The sequence below is a fragment of the Solea senegalensis genome, linkage group LG14, assembly GCF_019176455.1.
Source record: "Solea senegalensis isolate Sse05_10M linkage group LG14, IFAPA_SoseM_1, whole genome shotgun sequence".
Lineage (NCBI taxonomy): Eukaryota > Metazoa > Chordata > Actinopteri > Pleuronectiformes > Soleidae > Solea > Solea senegalensis.
The window spans coordinates 20,138,458-20,155,859 of NC_058034.1; positions in this window are offsets into that span (position 1 = coordinate 20,138,458).

A 17,402-nucleotide genomic window follows, 5' to 3' on the forward strand; every position below is an offset into this window, starting at 1 on the left:
TGCACGCAGACAGGGGACAAGAAAACTTCAAAATAAGATTGATTTTCACAATAAAATGACATTGACAAGTGGTGGCTGTGGTGGTACTTGGAGGAAATTCAAAAATACTGTTCTGCTTCATATGTGACAAGAGTGGAGCTGGGGAACTTTGACCAGAGAGTGTAGAGAATGAAACGAAAATAATAATAAATGAAATGGAGGAATGAGGAAGTGGAGGATGATGAGAGAGCAAATGATCTGTCTTGGAATAAATCTACCTCCTGTGAAAAGTCTGTTTACACCTCTGTATTTTAACATTGCTGATAATGGGATTACTTCAAGAGCTCGATATTTCCTCAGGTGGTATTTGGTATAAAAAGTTTGAGAACCACTGCTTTATTATTAGCTATTTGCTAAATTGATTTCATACAAGCGACTAAATTAATGGCATCATGTCACATGGACACATTTTTTTTGGCTCCTGAATTGGCAATGATATGACACGATGTATATGTGCAGTACGTGAAACCGGATGCTGCCTCTACATCAGCACGATTTCCCAGATATGTGCTATAAGTTCATGTCACTGAGTTTTCGTGCTGTTGTGCATTTATCTGAATCCGTTCCTGCAGTAGTTTCTCGGCCTGGACAGCTTCCAGGTTATGCCACAGTTCCCATCACGGGGCGATGCTGAACGCTGACAAATCTGTTTTTTTTTTTTTTCTTTTTTATGATCTGAGAGCAATGTGAGTAAAATCCAATTTTTTTTGCATCCAGATACAGTATATGTCACTTAATGCATTCTGGTATGATAAAAAGTGCACTGAGATGGCAACAGTACCTGTAACCAGAGAGTGTAAGCTATACAGAAGTATCTATTTGTAGTTGTTGAGTCAGAAGAAATGTTTTTTTTATGTGTAGTTGTTTGCAGTTCATAACAAATGTGAGTGTTTGGGAGTTTTGACACTGAAACTTTTCACTTCTGATGCACTGAACTATGATATTCGAACAATGTGCCTGCTGTGACGAACCACAGCTGCTGCTACTATCATTATTGTTGATGCACAGATGTGTATGGTTTTACTAACACAGGAAAAATTCAGAATAATGATTATTGTGTGGCACATGAATGCAACTCCTATAAATGACTAATTTGCGAACGAAATGGAGAAAAAAGAGACTTTTAGTCGTAAGAAATTAAAAAGAAAGAATCCACTTTGAACTTAATGTTATTGTAATTATGAATTTTCGATTCACAAAAATGTTCATGTAAAGGTTTTACACTGATGATAGTCTATAGTAACTCTAATTACAAACTAGGAAAAAAACATGATCTTACTGTAATATTATCTCCTTTAGACACTTACCATTGTACTAGAGCTGCAACTCTATTTTCATAATGGATTAATTTGTCTAATATTTTCTCGATTGGTCCACAAAATGTCAGAAAATATTGATCAGTGTTGAGCAAACCTGGAAATGATGACTTTCTCAAATGTCTTGTTTTGTCCGCAAACCAAAAGGATCCTCTTTTAATGATTTCTTGGAAAAAATATTCACTTTTAAGAAGCTGAAACATCAGAAAACCTCAAACTGATAACTTAGTCATGGTTAATAATCAAGTAATTGTTTCAGCACTACTGTATAGTAATGTAAAGTCTATGTGACAGACTGTACTAATCTAACCAGTGACTCTGATATAAACTGGGAACATGGTTGTTTTCTTTCCTCAGTTTATCTTAAAGCAGAACTACGTTTGTTCCTCTGACTGAAAACTGTAATCACTCCCTCCTCCTCCTCCTCCTCCTCAGCACCACGTCACCCTGCTCCTCCTGCTATCTGTCACCTCCGAGCTTTAACACAAAGGGACATGTACGATTGACCTGGCACTAAAGCACTAACAGACTGTCTGGGCCCTTTATGGTCGGTAAAGAGAGACGGACTATTAACCTCCATCACCTCCACCTCCCTCACCCTCACGTGCCTGTCACTCTCCCCTCTGTCGCACCACCGTCCCTAACCTGGAAGCTGGCTAGTGTGGGGGGAGGGGGGCTGAGAGGGTCGGCGGGGGGCAAAAGAGAGGGATTAAGAGCGAGGTCGTTGGCTTTAGGTGACATGTCACCCTGTTGGTTTTATAGGCATTTACAGCAGCGATGATCACTCTCTCTCTCTCTCTCGCTCTCTCAGTGTAGCCAGTTATTGGATTGATGCAGTCACTGATACACGGGTGCAATCATGTTGTCGCCAGATACGCCACATGTTCACTGATGAAAACCACTAATACACTTTATTGTTTGGGGTGTGTTGTGGTGAGAGAAGTGTGTGTAATGGGCTGATATGGGAACGGTGCTGTAGGTTGTGCCTGAAAGCATCACCTATTGAAACTATAAACTGTATTTACTGTGCAACAAAACGTGGCAGACGTGAGGTGAGTTCGACCATCTGGTTTGTTCGTTTGTTGAAGACAGGGGTGTCAAATGTACGGCACGCAGGCCAGAGCAGGACAACCGGAGGGTCCTGCTCTGGCCCACAGGAGGATTTGTTTCTATTATTATTTCATAAAATACTATATTTTTCAGTTGATCCACTGTGATCTGTACACTGTAATGCACATGTGTGAACGGCAGTGTTGTAATCTAACAAAGTACAAATACTTAGTTACTGTTACTTAAGTACAAAATTCACGTATCTGTACTTTATTTATATTTCTAGCAACTTTTTACTTTCAGTCCACTACATTTCCTCTCTAACTATTGCTGTTACTCGTTACTACCAAATAAAATCAGAAGAGGAAGAGTTAGTATTATGGTCTGTATTTATATAGAGCTTTTCTAGTCTTGATGAGCTGCTTTACACTACAGTTGTCGCCCATTCACACGATGCAACATGGGGTTAAGTGTCTCTGCTCAAGGACACATATAGACTAGCAGAGCCAGGAATTGAACCCACAACCTTCCAGTTCCAGAAATACAGCTCAATCCCCTCTCCTCACTCTTTTTTAATACTTTTACTTAAATGAAAGTACATTTTATTTCAGAAAATTACAAGTACAGTAAATGTCATAAACTTTAAGACTTTTATTTAAGTAATCTTGTAAAAAAAAAAGTGACTTCAACTTCTACCAAAGTCATTTTCTGGTAATATACTTGTACTTTAAGGTACTTTATACAAGACTGGCAAACGGTAATATTGCTGAGATTGCACACATTTTTCTCAAGACATTTGAGGTTTGTTCATCATTTGTTTTGTAAAAAGACACTTTATTAATCTAAAAATGTTATTAATGTTATATTTGATTAGGTTATTATGCTATTATTTCACTGGTCCGGCCCACTTGAGATCAAATCGTGCCGTTTGTGGCCCCCGGATTAAAATGAGTTAGACACGCCTGGGTTAAGATATCGACCTTTGCCTTTAGGTGCAGCTAATCCACCTTAAATACATGTATATTAGACATTTTGTTCATTTGAATCCATGCGTTACAAATGTTAAATGAATAAAAATAGAAACTAAAGAGAGGCCACCGATAATTTGTTATGTCAGAGTTTAGCAAATGTAGACCACACCCTGAAAGCCTCACGTCAATGAAACAAGATTTCTTACTGAAGGCGTACTTCCTGTTGCCAGTAGGTGGCGTAATGACTGGCTTTGCAGGTTATCATTGTGGATAGATTGGCCCTGGGAAAGAAGATGAAAAAGAATAGAGAAAGGACAAAAGTCGTGGTGTAGACACGCACATGTTTTTGTGAGTTTTTATGCATGGACTCAAGAGAGTAAGTGAAAAGAAAAAGAATAATCACAGAATATACAATATTTTCTTATATACCAGTTGATGCTTGGGCCCTTATAAAAATCATTATACACCAAAAAAAGCAGAAAAACAGCAAATCTCTTCATTAATTCTCAATATGCATCATTTGCCCCTGTCATAGGGCACAGTCACACAGAGGTCTCAACACACACACACACACACACACACCGCATTGACACATTTGTTTGGATAGCCTAACCAAAGCCCTATTCCTAATCTTACCATAATCAGTTCACGTCTAACCCACAATTCACATCTTAATCTACTGTCACCAGAGCCCCAAATATGGGTTTGCCTTATTATGACATGATTTTAACCTCTGTGACGACTACTGGTCCTGAAAGAGCCCAGTGTTTATACCAGAAAATGTTTGTAGCACTTACAGAAGGATCAGTGGAACAGATTCACAGAGGCAAACAGGGATCTCTGACAGCAGTGGAGAGTGGCAGAGGAGTCCCCCATAAAGCCAAGGTTAATTCCTCTGCCTCTCCATCCATCACTGAGCAGCTGAGAGAGGGGGTGAGGGGGTGAGGGGGGTGATGGACCACTTTCAGCCAGATATATTTGTGTGTGTGTGTGTGTGTGTGTGAGGAAAGAAGGGGGGGGTTGAAGAGAAATACAGTTGAGAGGAAACCAATGGAGGAGGAGCAGAGTCTGCATCGCCCCATTGTCTCCCCAAGCACCCATAAAGGGCGAAGGAGGCGAGGGATCATAAGCCTCGTTTGCCAGGAGTTATGGCTGCCAACACAAGGCGGAGTCAGAGAGAGCGGGCGGGCCGGACCAATAACTACCCAGGACGGCGTCGTCAGGGTAACTGATCTGATGCCTGTGTAGGGTTCAGGAGTGGACCGCGGGACAACACGGTGGTAACAGAGGTGTGTGTAAAGTTCACAGGGTAAGAAACACACACACATTGTTAATCCTAACCCTAAAACTCAGTCGAGTGAAAAACAACTCTCTCGAAGTTGAGTTCTGCTCGTGTGGGTTTACATTCGACTTGGGGGAGGGCCGGCTCTATTGCGATTGGTCGTTTCTGAGAGCGAGCGAGATTTGACTTGATTGACAGGCCAACTTTCAGAGAACTCTCTTTTCCTCACGCGAGCAGTTGATTTCCTCTCGTGTACTCGTGATGTGCACACAGAGAGCATATCTACACGTGTGTCTTTGTCACCAGAGAGGAAAGAGTTGGAAAAACACCAATACATAGTTTCCATTTTTTTGCCCTGTTTTTGGACATTGAGACAAAGACTCAAATAAATTATTGTTTTTTTTAATTGTTAATACACTGTTTTAACATGCAGTAAACTGTAAATAACTGCCAGATATTGAAAGATATACTGGAAAAAATGGGCAATAGCAACTAACTCATGGGACATTTTCTGGTTAAAATAAGCAAAAAAGTTAGGGTTAATCCCGCTCTCACACCACAACTGTCTATTGTAAACAAACTGTCTAAACTGACACTACCTGTTGATTCAGCAGCAACCACCACCCCAGCATCCACCTGCAAGCTCCAGCACCGGCTTCAGATATATATATATTATCTTATGTAAGTGGAAGTGATGACACCAAATATAATACACGTGCATTTATGCACAAACAGCAAAAGAACGTGGACATTACTGAAGGATCTACATCTTCAGAATGGAGCACAATCTTTAAAGTCACAGCTAAATCGATAATTCTGTATCATAACTTTGAATTAACGTTTAAATTCTTACTGTAGTGTGAATGACATTTGTATGCATCCAAGATCGGACAAAATACACGCAGCTAGAAAAGTTATCCGTCTCATTTTGCCCCGAGCAGACGTCGCTCCTGTCAGACGGGGATTGGATGTTATTAAAACCATGCTATGCTCATTGCTGCCTCCCATTTTCCTCTCTGTCTCGCTCTCTCCCTCTCCCCCCCACCCTTTGCTCTGTGTCTCAGAGGGTCATTTGCCTGTTCAGATGAGATTATGAGCTATAATGGAGGAGGTGTGGAATGCTGAGACAAGGAGAAATGGCCCCAGCGTGCAGAGAGGAGATTTGATGGTTAGTCGATAGCTCCCCTCCTCCGTTAGAGAGAGAGAGGGAGAACAGGGAGATGGACGTGCATGGACCTTGATATTATATAGGAAATGCATTATTTTTAAAGATAACCTGAAACGGTCTGAGAAAATCATTTTCGAATGAACTAACCTTGAACAGTCCTATACTTATGTAAATGATCGCCATCACAGGTAATCAATGAGTGGAATAGCCTTGAGGGTCTTAGTTATAGAGAACATATTCGATTTAAACCACATTCGCTTGTCAGGTTGGTTATAACAGCCTTGTAAGACATGACAAGGGTCACATTGATACCGCAGACCTTCTTCTTTACTTAGAATGGTCATTCAACAAGGGTTTATCGATAATATTTAAGCATTTGTGGCTTGACAATATATGTTTTTTCTTTCAGGGAGATCCTGGCATGAAAAGTAAAAACCTCAACTCATACTGAATTTTATGATTTAAAAAGATCTACAACGGCTTGACTGTGCGCCTCTGAATATTACGTGAATGTTTACAGTTGTTTAAAAAGAGTAGTCACAACTGCAGCTGCTGACACTGATCTGAAGCTCGCAATACATTTTATTTCCAGAACCTTTTAAACTTTTCAGAAACATTTTAATGAACCATTTTACAAGAGAATTAATAACATCGGGTCAGCTCGAGCAGGGGACTTCTCTTTCCCTGGCCAAATCGTCCAGCTCTGACTGGGGGATCCCCAGGTGCTCCCAGACCAGTGAGGAGATGTAATCCCTCCACCAGGTCCTTGGTCTGCCCCTAGGTCTCCTTCTAGTTGGACTTGCCCAGAACACCTCCTTAGGGAGGCACCCTGGTATAGCATCCTTACCAGGTCCCTGAACCAGGTCCCTACTTCGAGTTCCTCCCGAGTGACTGAGCTTCTCACCCTCTTTTTCATGGAGACCCCAGCCAACCTTCTGAGAAAACCCATTTTGACCAGTTTTTACCTGCAGCCTCTTTCACTCATGAGCATACATGTAAGTTAAAACAAGTTCTTTCTGTCTCTTTTTTTATTTACACATTCATTTTGATGATGAACTACTTATGGTTCCATATCAGAATTGAAATTGAATGAAATATTGTCACAAATATCTTTATTGTGATTTATTGTAATTACATTTTACGCTCGCATGGCTCACCCCTACTGAATATCGTCTTTTTACACTTCACCAGCCTCTCCTGACCAGACTAGACTCTCAGTGGCCCGAGGTCATATGAGTTTAGAGAGATACAACTGTGGATGCCATTTCCTGAAGGCCACCGTACATTCTTCAACACACTTTGAAGGGACACAGGATTATTAGCTTGTTGCAATATGGATCTTCATCAATAGATGCCACTAATTCTTAACACTGAACCTTTAACTGGAAATCTAAAATGCTGGAGGAAAAGAGGTGAAAGCTGTCCGTCTACATCAGGACTGGACTTCACTTGTGTTGTGAAGTTTACCGCGTGTCCGTCCTGATGCGTGTGCCGTCTGAGTGGAAGAGGGAACACGGTGACATAAAACACCTGCAGGAGCGGCTCGCCATCAAGCGCTGACAGGAAGCGTGAATGACACCTGACAGCTCGAGAGTGGGTCGTCTGCTGCTAACGGCTGCGCTGAGAGGACTCTGACTGAGCGGACCTGACACAAACACAAGTGAACACAGATCACACACACACACACACACAATGACACAGCCAAGGACAAAAGATCTGGATGGCTCAACACATTCCATCACTTTTTTTTAAACCCAATGCTATACCAACACATTTAGGACAAATATGCTGTGTTTCCATCATAGCACGGTTCAGTTTGGTACTTTTGGAACAGTATAACCCTGGATCAGGCTTGTGTTTCAAACTGAAAACAGTGACAACAAGGACCGATGACATCAAACGCGACACAACTGTTCGGTTTGTGGCTGTTTGTCTCAACATCAAGCTCTGTATGAGAATAGTCTGCGGTCGTTGAAGGAACACCGGTCACCATGGAGTTACGTTTTTCTGTCGCCCAATCAGCTGTTTTTCGTGACTGGAGCAGGTCTACGTAGCTCCACCCAGACCGTACCACGTACCCTAAGCGAAGGGTGCCAAAAATGGAACATTTGCAGACTGTTATTTTGCTTCTATTCCTAAAGGAAACACAAATGACACCTGACTACCTGTACCGTTCCAAACCGCTCCAAACATGGCTATGCAGTAGTTCTCACAATGGGAACCATTCACACGCAGCATCTAAAAATGCTTGAAAAGGAGTGTTCAACAAGCACATAATAATAGTTATACATTTTATTTGGAACGCACTTTATATTTAAAAGAAAATCTCAAAGTGCTACAATCAAAACGAGATTAAAACAGGCAAGAGTCAAACAAGAAGGCGGTGTTCCACAGTTGAGGAGCAGAGGAACAGAAGGCTCTACTCCCCCCTGGACTTAGTCCTGGGGGGAGTAGAAGTCTGTCACTGTTGGTGGAGCGAAGCGAGCCGTGCTGAGGTCTGGGGGGTGAGAAGTTCTTTAAGGTACTGGGGAGGGTGTGAGGAGGGAGACTTTATATTTGATCCAGGCAGAGATGGGAAGCCAGTGTAGTGAGTGAAGAATGGGTGTGATGTGTTGACAGCGGCACTGTTTTGAATGTGTTGTAGTTTTTGGATGCTCTTGCTGGGAATCCCACTGAGAAGTGTGTTACAGTGGTCCAGTCCGGAGGAGACAAGGGCGTGGATGAGCTGCTCAGCATCTCTGAAGGTGAGAGTGGCACGAAGGCTGGCATGCACACTCCCTTGGGTGAATCTGAATGGAGAATTTCACCAAACACCAAAGTCGCAAATGAACTCCCCGATGGAGGCAGCAGTGGCTCAACAACTCCTTTTGTGACGTAACGTTAAATTACTAAATGGTTTTTTGTAGGGAGCTAGAAAAACAGTGAACATAAGCAGTCATTTGAATTATTAGTTGAGCCTTTTGTTAATTGGACCCCATTGGCAGCAGCCATGTCAGTGAGAGTCAGTGTCCCTGTCCCAGATATCAGTGCTGACAACGACTCAATACCTCAAACAAACACTGAGCAACTAGCGTTGTTGCATTATTTGTAGATACTTATTGCTGACATTGCAAATCACTATTTTTCCACCAACTAATGCTCTTTATTGTCCATGGGCCTCACGAACACGTCAACAAAACTCCTCAGCCGACCTCTAATTTGACCCCGTGCCGCTCGCTCCTCTGACGCCCAGAGAGCCCGCTGGGTTGTGCGTGCAGAGCTGTAAAGTAAAGTCCTGTGTGAGAATGAGTCTGAAAAAAAACGCGCTTGTGAACGTGTGCAATGAGCTGGGTGAACATGCATCAGCGCTCCCACTTTAATGCACGAGGTCCGTCCGCTGCGCTCATTCATATTTATCTGCAGCACATGTCGGCGTCAGACACACACACAGCTGTTCCGGTGCGTGTAATCACACGCCGGGCCGGTTTGCGATGTGAAATGACCCAGCGCTGCAGCAGCAGCAGCAGCAGCAGCCGCGTGCTCTGTTTACTGGGGTGTTATGAGTGTTTGCAAACAGTTTAAGCTTAACGTGACTCACTGTTGATGCTCTGTACGCAAGCAGCAGCAGCAGCAGCGGATCTTTTCGGTTGTTTTTACTGTGTGAAGTTCAAGTGGAATCCCGGGAGACAGAGGCAATAAGAAACTGTCAAAGCTTTCAGTGTTAAGGCCAGAGGAGACACACACACACACACACACACACACACACACACACACACTCAGCCTGTCATTGAGAATATTGACTTGATGATCAAGTGGAATCAAGGATTTTCTTAACCTTTGCCCTTCTGCTGCTCAGACTCCACAAACACACAGGAAGCTGCACACAGTCCAAGACACAGAGGATCAAACTGGTCTTAAAGGTAAGTATGGTCTGGAAGACTAATGCAAGAATACATACGTTTAGTAAACACTAAAAACAGGGTATAACACGATCATTATTTAGGGGAAATAAAAATAGAATCCCACATCACATAGAAGTATAATTCATCTTGTCTTTTACAAGATTGCACTAATATTTTTGCTTGGTTTAGTTATTTAGTGTTGTCACAAAGTGAAAGAATGTGTGTTAAAGTATAAATTTGAATTTTCTTCACATCCTTTTTGCGTTTATAAGGTTAAATAATGTACGGTGGCCTGTGAAATGAATGAATATGTAACTGATGATGTGAAGTATTGGTGTGTGCGAGGGCAAATGAGCACTTTTTGTATGAAAAGTGCAAAAATTAAAATACATACAAAGATCTCTATTGTTTCATCACTCATCAAAAACTTTGCTTCTTTAAAGCAAGAAAAACTGTGTTTTGGCTAAGGATTGGCAGAATTGGAAACATTTTGTGTGGTATTTTGCTTTTCAAATGTTATTGAGGAATGGTTTCTGTTTAAAATAACTTCCATATCATTGCCACTACTCTCGGTCGGTGATTGCTTTATTTGCGTTTCATGTTATTCTTCACAGTGACTGCCTGTACAAAACTTGAAATTTAAAAAATTCTGCTTAACACAATAGTTATATGTCCAATATTAAAAAAAAACATCAAACGTTCTATGATTACAGGAATAAAAGGACGGAGTGTCATGGATCCAAACTTTGGCATGAGGAAAAAAAAATGGGGGAAAGCACTCAGAGAGTGTAAACCTCCACCGAAGCTGCTCAGTGTCCAACAGAGTCAGTACACTCCTTTATCTCGCAAGGTTAAATACTTGTAATCAGGTTTTCCTTGAGACAAAAACCGACCTTTTATTTTCTGTTATGTAGTTCACTGTTGGACAGACGCAGGTAAAGTGAACATGATTCCAGGTGACGCCGTCTCACTCTGTCTCTCCAGTATCCCGTCTTTTTCTCTTTGTCTCACAGTAAGTCCTGTTACATTATGCCGTATACAGCCTCCCGTCATCTCCTCCTCTCCCACCACTGCTCCCCCCCCTCCCCCCTGTCTCACTCAGCCTCTGACACCCTGATCAATTCCCCATCAAACCCTAATGCTGCGGTTTAACTCAAGTGTGGCATCTTAATTAGAACGATAACTGCACACTGTCAGGGTCATCGACTGCGTCGGCCGCCAACCAATGCCTCTCATCGACAGGCTGCCAGCGCGCAGAGAGGCTCTGAAAGAAGGGGACAGATAGACAGACTGGTGGGGGGGCAGGAAGCGATGGATGGACGAGGGAGGGGGAGAAAGAGGAGGCAAGCATGTAAAGCGAGGGAGGGGTGGATAAAAAGAAAGATGTCATGTACATGTCCTCAGCTGCCTCTTCATCGTCCACGGTCAACCTCTTCCTCTCACGTAACGCGTGCATTCGGGACTGTAAGTGCAGGATAGAAGAGAGGGTCAAGGAGGGAGGGAGGGAGGGAGGGAGGGAGTCTTGTCATACTGTGGAGAGAAAGATGGAAAAGAGAGGACATGAAATCATGAAAATCAGTAGGTGGAGGTAGAAGAGAAGTTGAAGGAAATGAACAAGGTAAAAATTTGCAGGGGCCTTAAAGTGATGGGAACCAAGGAAAGGAAACAAGGAATGGAGAGGATAAAAAGGAAAGGAATGGGGAAAGGAGACTGGGGAAAGAAAATGAATAGCAGAATGAAGGAAAGAAAGTCTTAAAAAAGAGAGTAAGGCATTAATTAAAAAAGAAGAAAATGGATGGTGCCACATGATTGAGTTGTGGTGAGTACTGTTGCCTCACAGCAAGAAGGTCACTGGTTCAACTGTGGGCACAGGTTATTTGTTCACTCTAAAATGACCCCACCTTTCGCTCCGTGTCAGCTGGGATTAACTCCAGAATAAACTTGTATAAAATGAATGATAACGGGATTAAAAGTGAGGCGAAAAGAAGAGAGGAAATAAATGAACACATACATGGGAAGTATAGGTGTTTAACTCAGCTGTAAAAGCTTGTCATCGGGTCTTCACTGTGATAAATAAAATAGAGTTAAATGTTATTAAAGGAAATAAAAACACAGAACATGATGGTGTCGACTGAGGAGTCACAGGTACTCAGCAGACAGGGAATCCCCTCTGGTTCAATCTGTCAAGTGGCCATTTGCTCTCTCTCTCTGTGATGATGATGAGGAGGAGGATGAGGGTGATGGGAAGAAGAGAGAGGGAGACATGAGGAGAGAGAGAGTTTCCCTTCTTTATGTGACAAATAAAGAAATCAATAAATCATTGCGGGCCTTTGACAGGTTGTGGGCGAGGAGGGGGCCGCTCGTTCTTCATGGACTATTTATGAAGCTGTCGCTGCCGTCCCTCGCTCTCTCATACACTGTGTGTGTGTGTGTGTGTGTGGCGTGTGTGTGTGTGTGTGTGTGGACGGTCCGTTGGCTGGTTAGTGAGTGAAAGTATGATCTGAAATATTTAAATGTTTGTGCCACGCCGGACCTGTGGTCCTGCAGAGGGACACAGTTCCTGTACAGGGGGAATGGCACAGATGTGTGTGTGTGCGTGTGTGTGTGTGCGTGTGTGTGTGTGTGCACCGCTCTCAGCCTCACCTGTTTCAGCTCCTCAGTGAGATGATGTGATGTTTATGCTGCCTTTAATAGCACATAATCCAGACTATAATCATGTGTGAGAACCAACTGAACTGACTTCAAGTCAAACTGAGGATTTATACGGAAAACCATCAAAATCTCGCTTTACAAATACAGATCATTTAAAGGTCCAGTTTGTAAAATTTGTAAAAAATTGAAAGATAAAATAAAATAAAACCTGATTGTATGAATGTTTTTTTTTCAGTACCACAAAACATACATTTATAGTTAAATCAAGTTTAGGGTTTTATTTTACAGAAGCCCACACTGGACAAACATTGAGAAAAAAATAAAATTCACGCTTCAAAGCCTAAGATACTAAAATATTAACTATGGTACAATACAGTATACTAAGACATGTATATTAAACAAAAGAAAAAAAAGAACAAAGATTATAAATACAATAAATAAACCAATATACATTGTATAAACAGTATTAGAAAGTAATTTAATCTAAATAAGTTGGAAGAGAGGAGGGAAGTGAGGGATTTTCAGCTGCAACTTCTACAATATCTCACCGTACCTTTACAGTGTGATGAAACTTGTCTGCTGTGTTTCATCAGTCTGCACAGCTGCTACTGTGTGCCTTTATCCAAGATGGAATAATCTTTTTTATTTATTTTATCTGCAGGTGTTTGCACTCTGATCAGCGGTCAGAGAGACGGAGGTTCAACATTGGCAGCAGAACGAGCTCCACAGCTGCACGTGAGTATATATCTGAGAGTATATCCATTTATATATGGATATATATATGGTTTCTCCTAAAACTGTTAGATATTAATGACAGACTGTACAATGGCAGAGGCGTTTATTATTATTACAAAGGTTATGATAATGGATAACCCTTAAATTGTGTCTATAAACTGGAATTTAGGTCCTATTTAGCGTGGAAAGGTTTGGTTCGGTACAGTGCGGTACACAGTTTTTTCTGTTTTTTCCATTTCCAGTACCAAAATAACCAGCCCCAACGGTTCCATTCGGGTACCAGAGTAAAATGTGAGGGTACTAAAACTGCTCAGATGTTTTAGGAACATTGTTAAGATTTGTCTTTAACCAGCCGACACAAATAATATTCATGAATCATATAGAGCTCTGTGGGTTTTAATCACACCTCGTCTGTGTAAAGACAACACAGCAGTGGGTTGACGCTCCATCCCTCTCTCTCTCGCTCTCTCAAAGCTCTGCTGAGTCCCTCTGTGTCTCTGTAAGCAGGCCCTTGAATGGGCATTAGTTGATTAATGAATTAGAGTTTAAACCCAGAGGATGACTCCCTAACCCGCTGTAATCCAGCTATTACATGTAGATTATCCTGATTAGTACACCAGCAGGCCCTCTGCAAATTATCAAGAGAGGTAGGTGGAAGTTTTTTTCATTTTTAGTTTGGGATAATCCCTAAATGAGCGAGCCATTACCTGAACTGGATGTACATTATAAAAACTGTTCTCACTGTGGTGCCACACTGTGTGATTTCCAGTTATATGTAAGTAAAATCTGAGATGAGGAGATTAAATTAGCTATTTTCACAAGTGCTTTGTGTAAAATCATCATTATTCTCTCGTTGCAGATCAGTTACGCCAACTTGATTACTTACTTGTCCCACGTTCATTCCTTTCACCTGTCTTCAACAGATCTCTGGAAGATGATGTCACACAATCCCATCATGCAACACTCAGTGCCAAAACTACCCCATTTTGGCAGGAAGTGGTGCTGTTAACATCCATAGATTAACACCAGATTAGATGAGAGATTGATATTGATTGGTGTTAAATTAAACTCTTTTAGTATTCACTAATGCTAAATGTGTTAAATACACTTTTAAATAGATTAAAAATTAACAACTTTAGTATTAAATTAACAACAAAAGAGTTCAATTTAACACTATTACACAGTGTTTGATCCTTATTGACACTGATTCTAAATTGACTGTTACAACAACCCTGAGAAATGTAATTAAATTAGTTAAAAGTGGATCTGAAAATGGATTCTGTGCTTCAGTTTCATTTAACTTTCCCCTTAACTTTCCCCTTAACCACCTATATTGTAAGGATCAGACAAAAATGATATATTTTTGCTCCATCTCTGTGGATTTAAAATGCACAGTGAACTCCTGACGGCTTGAAACTGGTGCGAGAGTGAGCCGTTTCCTGCCAACATGGCTGCATGAGCAACCAGAGTCATGTGACGTCCGGAGCTCGATTAGCCACACCCACAGTACTTAGTCTTCCCTCATTAGTCAGTCACTGTCACCAGAGAGCAATCCAACATTCTTTCCTGTTTGTTCTTCAGTGAATGAACGCTTGTGTCAAGTTTTACAAAATTTAGGACCCAAAATGCAGAACAGCAAAGTATCCCAAAAATATTTGTATTTAATAAAACAAAAAAAGGCACAAACAAGCGACAAGCTAGCTAGCTAACAAGCTAAAATCAAAGGGAGTAGACGCAAATGACTCAAGACCAAGGTTAAAGAAAACAGAAAGAACCAATGTTATACAACACAAATCACCTGGAGAACTTATGGTTCCAATGACTCATGTTTTCTTTGACTCTGACTTCAGCCTCGTGGTTTTTGTTGCGTCTCCGTGTCCTGCGTTTGAGTCCACTTCCTTCTCCTTTCAAGCCTTACCTTTATTTGTCTGTTTGCACCAAACAACTCCATTAATACACGTGTTTCACTTTTAGAAAAAACCTTGACAGGTTTGCAAAGAACTCTGTACTCTGTACAAATGTATTAGTGTTGGACTCACAAGTGCAGCAAGAAACTAACGTGTCGTTGTTTAAAAATCAACGTTTCGTAACATGTTCCAATATCACATATGAGGTCGAGACACTTTTTTGTCTCTTTCTCTTACTTCTGTGTTTGTCTAATGTTCTGCTCACTTACAGCATTTATACATGTGTCTGTGTGTGTGTGTGTGTGTGTGTGTGTGTGTGTGTGTGTGAGCAAGAGAAAAAAGAGAGAGCTATGAAGCAGAGTGAGAGCTTGGGGCGATGCTGAGATTTAAACTCATTCTGTCTACGGCTCCATCAGATAACAAGCTGAATCAGCACGCACTGTGGGTTTCCACAGAGTGGGACACACACACACACACACACACACACACACACACAGAGGAGAAAAGATGACAACTCGCTGTTATAATGAGCAGGAGTCCTTTAAGAGACACAATTGTCACTTTATCTCTCCGTCGGTTCTCGTTACACACTCTCTCTCTTCTCCCTGTCCCCTCTCTCATTTTACCTCCTCTCTCCCTCTCGAAGGTGGTGCTTCCAACCTCTGGTTCTGGACCCCACAAAGGGTCAAAAAACATGATTATTGTTCACCGTGTGTGGACTTTCTGGGTTCACACGTGTTTCTCAACAATATTTATTTTATTAGGTTGGATTTGCTTTTGTGATTTTTGAGACAGTGGCATCTTTTAAAAAACAACTTATACACACATGAAAGACATAATAATAATAATAATAATACGTAAAGCAATATAAACCATATAATACTGCGTAAAATGGAGGCAGATAAAAGTGCTCTAGGCTCCATTCATCAAGAGTTAAAATACATAATATTCAATAAATATATAAATAAATAAATACTTGACCAATACTAATGATAAATAAAGCAAGAATACAATCTTAATAAATAAGTAATAATACTATATCACAGCTACTTTTTAATCACTCAAAAAAATGTTTTTAATTGTATTTCACAGAGCGGTTATTTTAATGCTTTTCTCGTTCATGATCGTAAAGGTTTGGGGAGCCAGCGCTCATCACTGCTCCTTCTTCCCTTCTTTCTCAGCTTCGACTTGTTTTCTGTCTCTCCCTTCAGCTGCTGGATCGCTTTCAGAGCACTGCTGTCGGTGCTAACCACACCTTGACCCTGGTGACCCCTCTTATATCCGCCGTCTTATCTCTCCAAACCCACCACGGCACCCTGCACCTCAGCTCAGCCTACTCCACAGAGGAGGAGGAGGTGGAGGAGGAGGAGGGGGAGGAGGAGGAGGCAGTGGTCAGTGACTGAGCTCCAGGCCTGTCCCTGCTCATTTCAGGTTATCCCCTCTGCATTAGCACCAGCCAATGTGACAGCTGTCAGCACCAGTGAGCTCGCTCCGGATGCTCCCCCTCCATCCGTCCTTGGAGCGTGGCCAGGACGGAGGAGATGAGAAAAGAGGAGGAGGAGGAGGTGGAAGAAGCAGAAGCAGGACAGAAGAGATTTGAGTAAAAAGACGGCGAAGAGGTGCACGGAGAGGGGAGAAGACAAAGTTGAGGAAGTGTAGGAGAAAAAGGGGAAACACAAGACGAAAGAAAATGGGAGGGGGATCAAAAACAGAGGTGAAGGGAGCAAAGTGTAAAAGGAAAAGAAAGAAAGAAGAAACAGTGGGAAATAGGAGAGTAAAAAATGAGAGGAAGGAAAGAAGGAAAAGAAGATGAAAGGACAGAAGAGGAGAGGTCAGCGAAGGAAGGGAAGAAGGGACGAATGAAATGAATGAGTTGCAGAGAAGAAAAAAGAGGTTAGAGTGGGACAGAGTGGTAGAGAACATAAACAAGGAAAGGAAAGGAAAGGTGAGAAGAATTCAGGAAAGGAGACAAGGAGACTAACTATGCTCAACAAACTGAGAAAGGAAACAAAAAAATGTGATAAATGTGTCTCCACGTGTTACTTTTCTATCATTATAGTTTTAATCAAACACAAAGTCATGTGACCTGAGAGTAAGAGTGTGTTTGTTTTATTCACTGGGACAGTCCTGACCTCTCCTCTCTGCAGCCCACAGTTATTAGACCTGGACCTGCTGCTGAGCTTTGGCCTCTCTGTGGCCTCGGAGCTGCAGTCGCGGTTTGTGTGCGAGCAGCGCCGCCTGCTGTTCAGAGGAGGAACCGCAGCCCCGCAGCCCCGCAGCCTCGCAGCGGCAGCGGGGACAGAGTCCTGCCGCAGTGCCTCGCTCGCTGCCCCGGGTCTCAGCTGAACCTCACAGGTGAGAGACAACACTGTGTTTACCTTCATTACATTTAATTAGTTTG